Genomic DNA, 12,022 nt, shown 5'->3' with positions numbered 1-12,022 from the left:
AAGGACGTTGAAGTCGCCAAGAACAGTCCACTCGCCCACAGAATGCACGTTGATTGATCGGAGCTCTTGGAAGAAAGTAGGCTTAAGGTTAGCAGCTGTAGAACCATAAATGTTATAGATCGTAAAGGATCTCCCATCAACATTCCTTTTAAGCACAACTGTGAGAGAAAAAAGGCCAACCCATTCGTGAACACAGTCAAATAGAGCCGAATTCCACGCGGTTAAGATACCACCTCTGGTCCCATCCGCATCCAGAGTCCGAAAGACGCGAAGATGGAATCTGCAGAAGGAGCGAAATTTAATAATAGAAGTAGAGGATAATTTTGTTTCCTGAAGACATACCACACAGCACTTGCAATTACGGATGAACGATTTAACAACAGCACACTTGGAGGGATCGTTCAGACCTCGCACATTCCACGTGAGAAAATGGAAAATTCTATTCCTAGCCATAGATAAACGAAGAGAAACCCAGTAGCACCAAAAAGGAGAACCGGTGCTACGTGCCAAACGTGATAGCACCATCGTTTCCAGCAGCAACTTTCTTAGTGGAAGGCTCTCCCCCCTCGATCGCCCCAGAAATGCCACAGACGGTCTTGATAAGATGGATCTCTTCAGCTGTGAGGGAAAGCGCAGGGTCTCTCTTCAGACTAGGCGTATTGTCTTTCGTAGGCTACATTCTGAGGTGTGTCTTGTGTTGCTCATTGCTGGTCTGCTGTAACAGAGGCGGATGCGGTAGATCCACCGCAGAGGAGGAGGAAGAAGAGGCGGCGCTAGTCGACTTTGCTGCCTTGGTAGCTAGAATCGTCAATTTAACCTTCTTGCACATTAGAGCCTATGCTTTCTGCGAGGAGGACTTGCGGGTACCCTTATTTTTAGCCGCTAGGCGAGGGCTGGGCCTGAAAGCGAGGAGCTTCCCAGTGGAGGAGCGGATGAGGCTTAGGGGCTTAGGTTGCATGGCCAGGTGAGTGTCCAGCGCCGAGGAGGGCTTCTCGGCAAACAATGTCGAACTAGACTGGAGCTAGACTGGAGCGCTTCAACTCAGCCCAACGGAAGATTGGTACTAGTCTGGGCGGAAGGGAGAAGACTGGGGTTCAAGGGATGTCCACCGGTAAGGCCAGCGAAGTTGGGCGATGACCTAGTTAGATGCCTAGACAGGGCGTGGGGCGAGGCCGGATGGGCCAGAACAGTAGGCCCAGTGTCTGCTCCAGCACTCACAGAAAGCACTCCTTCCCCCCCGTGCGAAGGCCCAGATATGGACCCAGCCGAGGTGGGGGTCAAGTTAGATTGGTCCACAGCAGCAGGCCGAGCCGACGGCCCGTCCCCCACAGAATCCGAGCCTTTCCCACAAGGTCCACCCAAACCAGGACGCAGCAGACTGGGAGGGGTGGGGTGGGCGAGATTTGGGTCTGAGGTCGCGTCAGCATGATACGGCACAGAGCCCAGAGCGAGCAGCGATGTAGAAAGTTGGTCACGGGGCTCAACAATCCCATTGACAAGGGCAGACTTACCCCTGTCAGAATGTACGTCCCTGGCCTCCAGGTTTGTATTTTGAAAAAAACCCCCAATCGGCCTCCTAAGCCGCCGACGATGGACGGGGGGAGTCGGCGAATGCTGCCCCAGGGCCGGTCGATGCCTAGAGCGAGCATCTCTGTACTGCAGGATGGGGAAGGATCCCGGATTCAGATACGGGGGAACAGAGGAGAACCCAGTCTGGCGGATGAAAGTTTCCTGCGCCTCTAAGGTGTTGAGGCCGAGGTGTTCGTCGAGACCTTTCCCGAGCAGAATAGGGTTAGCCTCTTCAAACGATTCAATCTCGATAGGGACGTAAAACTGTCTGTCCTCCACCATAAGGTCAATTGCTTCAGGGATGAGAAGAACGTCCTGATAGCGGATCATGAGTCGGAAGAAGGAAACGTTGGTGTGTCGATCACTGGGGCCGTCAACCTCCCAAAGCTCTCCGAAGCCACTAACCGCCGCCTTAACATCCTCCTCGTTCCAGCAGAGAATGGACCAGTTTAGAAGACGGATCTATGCGTTATGATGAAGAAAGCCCCGCTCTTTCTTCCCCATCTCAACCCAGCTTGAGAAGCGGAAGTAGAACTCATCGATCCTGATGGGACTTCGTGAGATAGCAGATTCGCGTGCAACCCAGTAATTGGGGAAGAATACCGCCCTAGCCGTTGGCAGGAAGGAGGCAATCGTGTAGTCAGAACAGGATCCTCCAAACCTGGCCGCTAGGCCACGGGCCAGGGTCTCGTTGACGTTAACGTTACCCGAAAACCGGGCAGGGAGATCGACACGCGCCACACAACCCGCGAGGTAAGGTTGCCAGCAGGAGGAGGTCTAGGGGGTAGAAAAGCCGGGGCAGCGGAAGTGCGGTTGCTGGAGGGGCCCGTCTGCAGAGCGAGATGACGGGTAGGAAACGCTAACGGAAGGCGGGCGACAGAGAGGCTCGAATAGTGGATAGGTGAGTTGCGTCCCGGATCCATAGAGTGGCGAGGAACAGCAGTAGAGAGGGGTCGCGCGCTGGCAGAAGGGGAAGCCCGAGGACAAGAGGCCCGGCGCAACTTACAGTGGAAGGCCTAGTGGCCGGAGCTCATACACAGAAGACAACGACGCGGCTCCCAGCAACGAAAAGCAAAGTGACCCCTCTCAAAACACTGGTAGCAACAACCCTTAAGAGACGGGTTAAGAAGAAATCTGGGAGGGTGAAGTGGCAAGTGAGGGGAGGAGTTAAAGAGCCGGACAGTGGGCGGGGCCCTACGGGGAGGTAGGGCGGAGAGAGCGGCGAACGGAACGGGGCGGGATGTAGGGACGCCCACGAACGAGGCGAGGTAAGCGAGGTTGGAGCGAGAGGCGAACGGAACGGGGCGGGAGACCTACCATTTTTCCCTTGAGGGCAAATTATTGAAGTTTATCGCCTGGTCTCAAATTAATCAAGCATATATAAACTAAATACTAACTTTTACATCATTTCAAACTTCATATGTTACTGTTAAATATAAAAATGTTTAAACATGTTCTCTAACAGGTTAAGCTTTTAGAGTACAATGGTTGTTTCACATAGTATCAGAGCAGGAGGTCTTGAATTCAAGTCACGCCAGGCTCCTAGCATATTAATTTCCTCCCATTTAATTCAAGCCCACGTCATGGGCCGACTAAAAAAGTCTCCAGCCCATACGTGAGGGGGAGTGTTAAATATAAAAATGTTTAAACACCGTTCTCTATTTGCTCCAGAAGATAGATGGACTCTCTATCTACTGCACTCGATTCAGTGTGCCAATGGAGAATGGACCTATGAAATAGGAGTGAGAATTATGAACATAGTTTCTAGTGGGTACAACTGCTCAAGAGAAAAGTTTGGCCCACTAGGATTAAAGGAGACATAATATGCGATAGATATAATGTAACCAAAGATAAACATACGCTAAAAAACTATGTGCAATAAAGGAAATACTTACTATAATGTCTCAACAAAAAAGATAATGAGATCTTCGGAATTCAACTCATGAATATACTTCATGTTACTTACTATTCACTTTACCCAATCAACAAGGATCAAACTCAAAATTCATCCAATCTTGAACTCAACTTAGCCATTATAATTAGTAGCAAAATCATCGTACTTACTTTTGGCATACAAGTCTATGGGTAGCGAAATTATCGTATACACTTGGGGCCAATTAATAAGCAGCAAAGTCATCGCATTCACCCTTGTATGGTCTACACCTCTGGAGGTTTGTGAGGGAGCGACCCCTAATGAGCAAAGCTGGACAAGCTAATGGCCTCTGGAAGCAGTGATCATATGCACATGTTTAAGGGTCACGATTAAACAAGCTCACTACTATTCTAAGATTGGCTCAATCAATCTATGTTATCAACCATTCTAGGTTTCTTGGCACTATTGTCCAAGTAGTGACCCAATCAACTTTTATTCTCAACCTATGTTAGATAGCACTATATTCGATAACTACATACTCATATCAAGTTCTTTAATTTGTCCTAGAGAATGTCATACTAATTTAATAGTTCGTAATATAGATTAGAAGGCTTTTGTAAGGTACTGGACTTTTAAAATTATGAAGTTACGGTGTATATTGGTTTGGTGAGCCATTTGAATGGTTCCGGTGAAGTTCGGTGAAGTTCGGTGAAGTTCGGGAACATTCGGGCGTTTCGATACGTGTAGGCGCGAAAACAGAACCCGAAAGGCTATGTTGGGCCGTGAGCTAAATCCGGCATTAGCGTGGATGAAAAGGTGATGAAAACATGCTCGAAAACGTGTTTGGAGAGTCTCGGTTCGATTTGAAATGAATTGGAGGCCTAACGAGCAAAAAGGAGCGAAAACAGACGAAAAAGCTGAAAAATGCTGAAATTTGGCTAAGTCTAGAAAGTGCTGAAATTCTGGACCTACGGGGTCCGGTCCCTTAAGCCAAGGACCGGTCCCCGAGACCTAAAAATGCCCAGTTTGAGTAGGGGCAATCTTGTAAAGTGGTGGGGTTGCTTCTAGAAAAGGGCTTTAACCTTTCTTCCTTTCTCAACCCAAACGCACACACACATACACATATGAGCTAGAGAGAGGAGCTCCTCCTTCTCTCTAGATTTCTCTTCTCTCTCTCTAGAAGTGGAGCAAGGAGAAGAGATGGTGGAGGAGAAGGCTTGAAGAAGGAGCTCTACTTCTTCTTCTTCTTCTTTGGTCCATTGGAGCAAGCTTGAAGAGGTAAGCTTGATGCTCTTTAATGGCAAGTAGCTAGGGTTTGATTTATAAACTCTAGATTTGATTTTAGATGACTGCTATGATGCTAAATAGTTGGATAATGCATGAATCTAGAGACTAAATGATAGATTATGCAATTGTGGCATCTGGGGCTCCAATTTTGGGGTTTTTGGAAATAGTTGGGTTCGATCTCAATTGACCTTCCGTAAACCTAATTGCTAGGTATTCCGACGCGTTGGCGAAGTCGGTTCGGTGATCCGTCGAACCTACGCGAAGATATTGAAGAAACGGACGTTCGGAGCTTCGTTTCCGCCTGGAGGACCGAGGCGACGTCCAAAAATTATGAAAATGGATTTGGAGCACCGTGGCGGCAAACCGTAGACCTATAATTTCCAGAGCCGTGATTCGACGCATGGTTGGTGCGCAACTGCAAGATTGGGCCGTGCCGGATACGGGTGCCGCGGGAGGCCAATTGGAAGTGACTACAAGCAATCGGAGAGCGAATTGTGGTAGGTTGTGCTCACCGAAGTGACTAGGTCGCCTCTATGTCTAAGAGAAACGTGAATTCATGTTGATACATATAAATGGTAGAAAAATGCAAGGATTAAATGCTAGGTGAATGCATGTTATAATTGCTATACTATAACTACCATAGAATCCATGATGAGCATGTTATAGAAATGCTAGATAATTGTATGATGACATATGCTAGTGGATAGATGCATGTTAATATCTATATGCGTGGTGGAATACATGCTAGGTAAATGCATGATTACATGATGCTAGGAGAGGCATAATAATGTAATGGCTATTAAATAATGCATGTTGGCATTGAGATGAATGCATGGTAACATACACATGATTAGCATTGTGAGGATATGCTAGATTATATATGCATGTGAATTATAGAATACTCGATTGGACAACTAGGATGTCAAGTAGATCGAGTGGCATCAAACCTAGTGTTAGTAAACATAGGTCGGACATAAATGGCATTGAACCTAGTGTTAGTAAACATAGGTTGAACAAGTGAATCTAGAGTCAAGATCTAGGTAAAGATAACATGTGAACCTAGTGTTGTTGAACTTAGGATGAATCATGAGTGGCATCGAACCTAGTGTTAAAGAACATAGGTTATGGATTGAACATACAGTTAAAGTAAACCTAGGTTATGTGATAGAGGCGTTGAACCTAGAGTCAGTTGGACTTAGGGTGGAAAGGACATCGGACCTAGATAGGTTGATACTATAGGGTTTGAGACCAACCCTTGAGTTGTGAAATGGATTCCGAAATCCCTAGTGATGGAAACTTGCAGCAGAGTACAAGAGATGACATTTAGAATCATAACTACGGGTATATGTGGTTCTCCTCGCCCGGCAGTGATTCAACGGGTATGTGTGGTTCTTCTCCCCCGGTATGCCATGAGAATAATGATCCAACGGGTATGTGTGGTTCTCCTCACCCGGTATAAGCTCAAAATGGGTATGTGTGGTTCTCCTCGCCCACTTAGCTTATTGGATGATGCCGCCTGGATTGACTTGAACCATTGCTGGGTAGGGGCGATGCGTGCGCTGCCAGATGGCTGAGTCGTGACCTGAACCATTGTTGGGTAAGATGTGATGAGTTCGCCGCCAGATGGCTAAGTCATGACTCGAGTCATTGCTGGGTAAGGGCGATGCGTTCGCCGCCAGATGGCTAAGTCAAGAGGTGCGGTGGGTTGTGACGGCAGCCAGGTTGAGGTGCAGCCAGTGCGTAGACTATCTGCGAATGATTGACTCGAGGCCGAGTCGGGTGGATAGCTTGAATAAGGTAGTAGAAACCTTATAAGCTAGTGATAGAGGCAAGAGCTAAGGTAATAGAGACCTTAGAAGCTAGTTGAACTCGAATTGTGAACCTAAGGTAGTAGACACCTTAGAGATGAACGACATGAGCTAAGACTAGCCAAGTGAATGTAGAATCAATAGATCTACTAGTTGTTGCATAATATTCATATTGCATATTGTGAGGTATGTTATCTGTTAGTTGCATAATTACATATTGATATATATATCCGTAGATGTTTTTGGACTAACATGATTGCAGTGCCTCCTTGGACCAATTGGTCGAGCTTTTTTCTTGGGTGGATGTACCCACTGGGAACCATGGAGTTGGTTCTCACCCCCACGTTGTTTTGAGGTGTTACAGGTTCGCACGTGAGCGGCGCGACGGCGCGAGGCAAGGGCGTAGCTCCATAGATAACGCCCTACCCCAAAGACCAGAAATAGCGGTACCCCGAGTCGACATAGCCTAGGGGTATAGGAATGGGAAAAGAACACAATGTATCAAACTTGTAAATAAATGATGTAGTAACTTGATTGTATTTGGAGGTTATAAAATGTAATATGCAAGTGTGATGTAAAAATGAATCTAATGGGAATGGTTGTAATAATATAGGATGTGTTATGTTGTTTGATACTTTCCTTATACAATCATTGTACGAATACTGTTCCTGTTTGGAACCTCTTGTATTGTACTGTTTTTTGAGCCTTGAACGTACATGGGAGACTATGTCTGCGGTACAGGGGAAACCCTGTCCGTTCGGCGCTATCGGCGGTCCGAACCCGGCCAAATAGGCGTGGGGCTTGAGGCGTGACAGCTATAACCAACCATATTGACAAGAGTGTGAAAATCTCTTACATCATGATAGCTAACTTATCACAAGAACGTATATCTCACATAAGAATGCACATGCATGTGTATTTACTATACAAGCTACAACATTACACTTATAGGTTCAACATGAAATGGAAAGCAATCCAACCACTTTGGAATAGCACAACCCATCTTCAATTAGAGTTCTATGCCGAAAGCTTACTTTCTCTATGCAATTGTTTAAGCCCAAAGTCCAATTTGGCCAAAATCCTTCAAAATCGGCCAAATCCCTCAATTGGTTGCGATAATCTCATCATAAAGTGATTCTTTGTTGCTCCCCAATTCAATCCACCCTTCAATTTGAATTTTCAAGGTTTAGATGATTTTAAACTCTTTGGGTACAAAAGCCACAATTTTGATCTAGATTTTCCAATTCAAGAGAAATCCTCAATCATTTAGTAAAACATTGAAATCAAATAGTTCGTCTCTCTTGGTTTTTTTTTCAAAATCTCATTTCTATAAGATTACCCCTAAATCCTAACAAGAAATTGCAAGAGAACTCACCTTTTCTTCCTTGTAAGGTTAGCTCTTTAAGTCCTATGAGCTCGCTTCACCCTCTAGAAGAGCTCCGCAACTTGCTCTCGCTCTAAAATCTCCAATCTTTATACAGAAATTGTTAATAAGGGAGATGGATTAGAGTTAGAGGGAGAGGGAAATGTGTTTTAGAAAAATAGGAGGAGTTCTCTCTTATTTGAGGAGAAGTGAAGAAGAAAAAGAGCTGTAGGGATCTTATATAGAGTTGCACAATTGCAACTTAATCCCCCCAAAAGAGATAAATTGCAACAATCAATTTTCTCCTAGATTATGTGAAGTCCAAACTTCTCATTGAAAGTTCGGATCCTGACAGTTCTACTTGAGTTATGTAGGCAAGGTCCAAACATTCCAGTTGGGGTTTGGATCCCGATCAAGATTGCATGACAACATTTGGTGATCTCTCAAAGTTGAAAAAAGAGTTATGCTGATATACGATGACGTGACCTAGTGTTTTTGATTAGAGATCATGTATTTTTGAAGGTTTTGCCATCTAGAAAAATGCAAAGATTTGGAATGCATGAAAAGCTAAATCCACAGCATATTGGACCTTTCGAGGTATTAGAGCTAGTTGGACTAGTAGCATATCAACTTGCACTATCACTGAGATTAGTAGCATAGTGAGGTGCATGCTGCGTTTTATATTTTTGCATTGAGAAAGTATGTGTTTGATCATTCGCATATGATTGATTTTGCTCTAATAGAATTAAGCGAGGACTTCAGCTACAAAATGTGACTGGTTCAAATGTTGCATAAGAGGAAAATTGTGAAATCGGATCATTCCTTATGTGAAAGTATTATGGAGCAATCATAAAAAGCAAGAGGCGATCTAGGAGTTAGAGGATGTGATGCGAGAAACCTACCTTTACCTGTTCGCGACACTAGAATGAGTACATGTTTTAAGATTCGAAAATGAAACTTTTTGTTGGGAATAGGATGTAATCTATTAAATCTTTACAAACAAGCAAGGTTGTAGTATGAGATGATAGTTGGCACTTCTAAAGAGTGCTAGACCGAGTTTCAGCTATTTTGGCACAAAATGGATGCGAAAACAGACTCGAAAAAGTGAACTAAGCTAAAACTTGTATTTTAGAGCAGTTTCAGATACACTGAGGATGCTGTGGGTGCTCGAAAGCACTGAGCCAATAAGTAGATATTATGGATTTTATTGGCGTATTTGGTGACAAGTCGTGTCGAGTTATTATGGGTCGAGTTGGAGCCTTGAAGTTTTGAAAAAGAAAAGATGAAGCTTGAAAACTTGAATAGTGGGCCTGCCTCGATCTCTAGGAGGCCATGATGCAATCTGGGTGGTTGTTGACCATTTGACGAAGTCGGCACATTTCTTGCCAGTTCACACTACTTGGACGAGGGAAAAATTAGCACAAGTATATTTAGATGAAATCGTGCATCTGCATGTGGTTCCTACATTGATCGTGTCTGATCGGGACTGCCATTTTGTGTCTCAATTTTGGAATAGTTTGCATAAGGCTTTGGGCACACAGCTCAATTTTAGCACGACATTTCATCCTCAAATTGATGGTCAGTCGGAGAAAAAAAACCAGATTTTGGAGGATATGCTCCGAGCTTATGTGATGGATTTTAAGGGTACGTGGCATACCTACTTGCCGTTGGCAGAGTTTGCTTATAACAATAGCTATCAGGCAAGTATTGGTATGGCACCATTTGAGGCCCTATATGGAAGGAAATGCCGATCCCCTATACATTGGAGCGAGGTCGGTGAGAAACTGATTTTCGGACCCGACGTGTTGCAAATTGTGGAGGAAAAGGTCCGTTTAGCGCGATAAAGGTTATTGACGGCACAAGCCCGACAAAAGAGTTATGCAAACAAGCGTCGGCGAGATTTAGAATTCACGGTAGGCGACCGCATTTTCTTGAAGGTGTCACCTATTGTAACATACCGAAACTTCGGTAGGATGTACTGAACTGCAGTCAAATTGACCGAAGCATGGTAATAAACGAATTGGAGAGGTCTGTTGGATGTTCCTGATATTTCAGAATGGTTTAATAGGTGCTTGGACCTTGGAGAGCAAAGTTGGTGAAATTCCAAGTTTGCTGCGTTGGAAATGCTCTCGGGGTCCGGACCCTGTCTGTAGGGTCCGGACCCCGTACGGGTGAAAAGTTGGGTTGAGCAAAGTTGTCTTTTGTGTGAGGGGCTATGTGCATTTGTGTTGTGGGAGAGTATATGGATGGGTTCTTAACCCATTTTCCCTCATTCCCCTGACAACTCCAACCAAAGAGAGTTTTCTTTCTCTCTCTAAATCTCTCTCTCTCTCATAGGGTTTGCTCCAAGAGGTGGAGATTGGTGGAGAGGAGTTTGCGTGGAAGTGAAGCAACCTTCTCTTACAAACTTGGCTTGGGAGAGAGCTTGGATCAAAGGTAGGCTTTAGGAGATTTGAGGGTTTTTGAGTCAGGGTTTTGTATAAATCCCTGAAATGAGTTTAAACGGAACCCTAAGTGATTTTGATCTAAGCTATTGCATGAACCACAAAGAAATTTGGATTATATGAGTTTTTATTATTTCGAAAGAGGGTTTTTCGGTTAGGTGGGTTTTGATCTCAATTGATCTCTTGTAGCCCTAATTGGTGGATAAGCTGACGCGTTGGGTGACTCAGATTGGAGTTCCGACGAGTCTACGTAGAGATATTGGGGAAACACCTCATTTCGGCTTCGTTTGTGGTGGGTCGAGGGTGATCGGCGACCATAAAACATGAAACTTAAGTTGTAGCCTTCCGGCATCACTACGAGGTGGGTGGAGCTATCCGAAATCATCGGATTTCTCATCATGTCTATGTCGCCTTTTTTGAGCATATATGTATACATGTGACATTCATGCATTGTAGGGTTATTGTGATATGTGGCTAGGATGTGGGATCTCTTGTATGCTTTCAGTGTAAAGTGCATATGGAATGATAATAGGCAATGCATATAGAAACCCTATAAATGTATGAATTGAGTGTTGGACTATGACAATAGTAAACAAGGTGACATTGTGACATTGTGACAAGAGGAAATGAATAGCACCTAAGAACATGGTATGCTAGGCGAGGTAAAACCTTATGAGCATTGTGGCAATAGTGGCATGGTATCCTCAAAGTAGAGGATTGGATTATACTCACATTGCGTCTATTATGCTTGAGGGTGGTCGCTCCATCTCAAGCGGTGAACTCCGGAGTGGTCACCAACTGGGTTGTAGCGGAATTCTCCCAGTAGACGGTCCCGTTGGGTTGTAGTGGAATTCTCCCCGATAGAAAGGGATTTGGGTGGTGAGTGGGGTTAACCATGAGTTAACCGAGAGAATTGGGTAAAGGCAAAAGGTAAAAGTGAAATGCATGCATCATGAGCATATACTTGTTGTTCAATTCTTGTACAGGCATTGTAGTAGCATGGTTTGCTATCTATCTCTTCTTTTCCTACATATGCCTGAGTAGACCGAGTGGGTGAGTCAGCGGGGTCGGCAGTCGAACCCATTGCCGAACCCACTGGGAGCTTTCATTAGTTCTCACACCGTTAACCTTGCAGATCCTAGCGCAAGCGAGGCAGTCGAGGATCACGGCAAGGGCATTGCGCCCTAGATAGCGGCTTTCCGAGTATAGTTTATACCCTACTCACTTCCATCTTTTGTATACGATGAAAAGTGTGAAGTAAATGGACATGTGTAAATGATGTAAATGATTAGGGGGTATATACTTTTGATGAAGGTTATGTAATGCATTTGGAAAAAGAGTGTAATATGTGGAAAACTGGTATTTGGTTAAAGGTAATCATGTATGATGTAATAGTGGTAGTATTTTCACTTGCTTGGTAATTGCTTGCCTTCGAGCAAGCCATGTGTATCTAAGTTCTTCTTGTTTGAATTGTTATACATGTTGATGTTGTTGAGCCTTGGGCGGACAGGGGAGGTGTTTTCCGTTCGGCGTCTGTAAACGTACCCAAACCGACCAAATTGGCGGTCACGGGGCGTGACAGTTATGAGCATAGTAAAGCAGTTTGGGCTTCGGGGTAAGTTGAGTCCTCGATATATTAGACTGTATGAGATTTTGGAGCGCGTGGGACCTTTGGCAT

This window comes from Ananas comosus, linkage group 13 (genome assembly GCF_001540865.1).
Source record: "Ananas comosus cultivar F153 linkage group 13, ASM154086v1, whole genome shotgun sequence".
NCBI classification, from domain to species: domain Eukaryota; kingdom Viridiplantae; phylum Streptophyta; class Magnoliopsida; order Poales; family Bromeliaceae; genus Ananas; species Ananas comosus.
Note: the sequence above shows the minus strand (reverse complement) of the source record.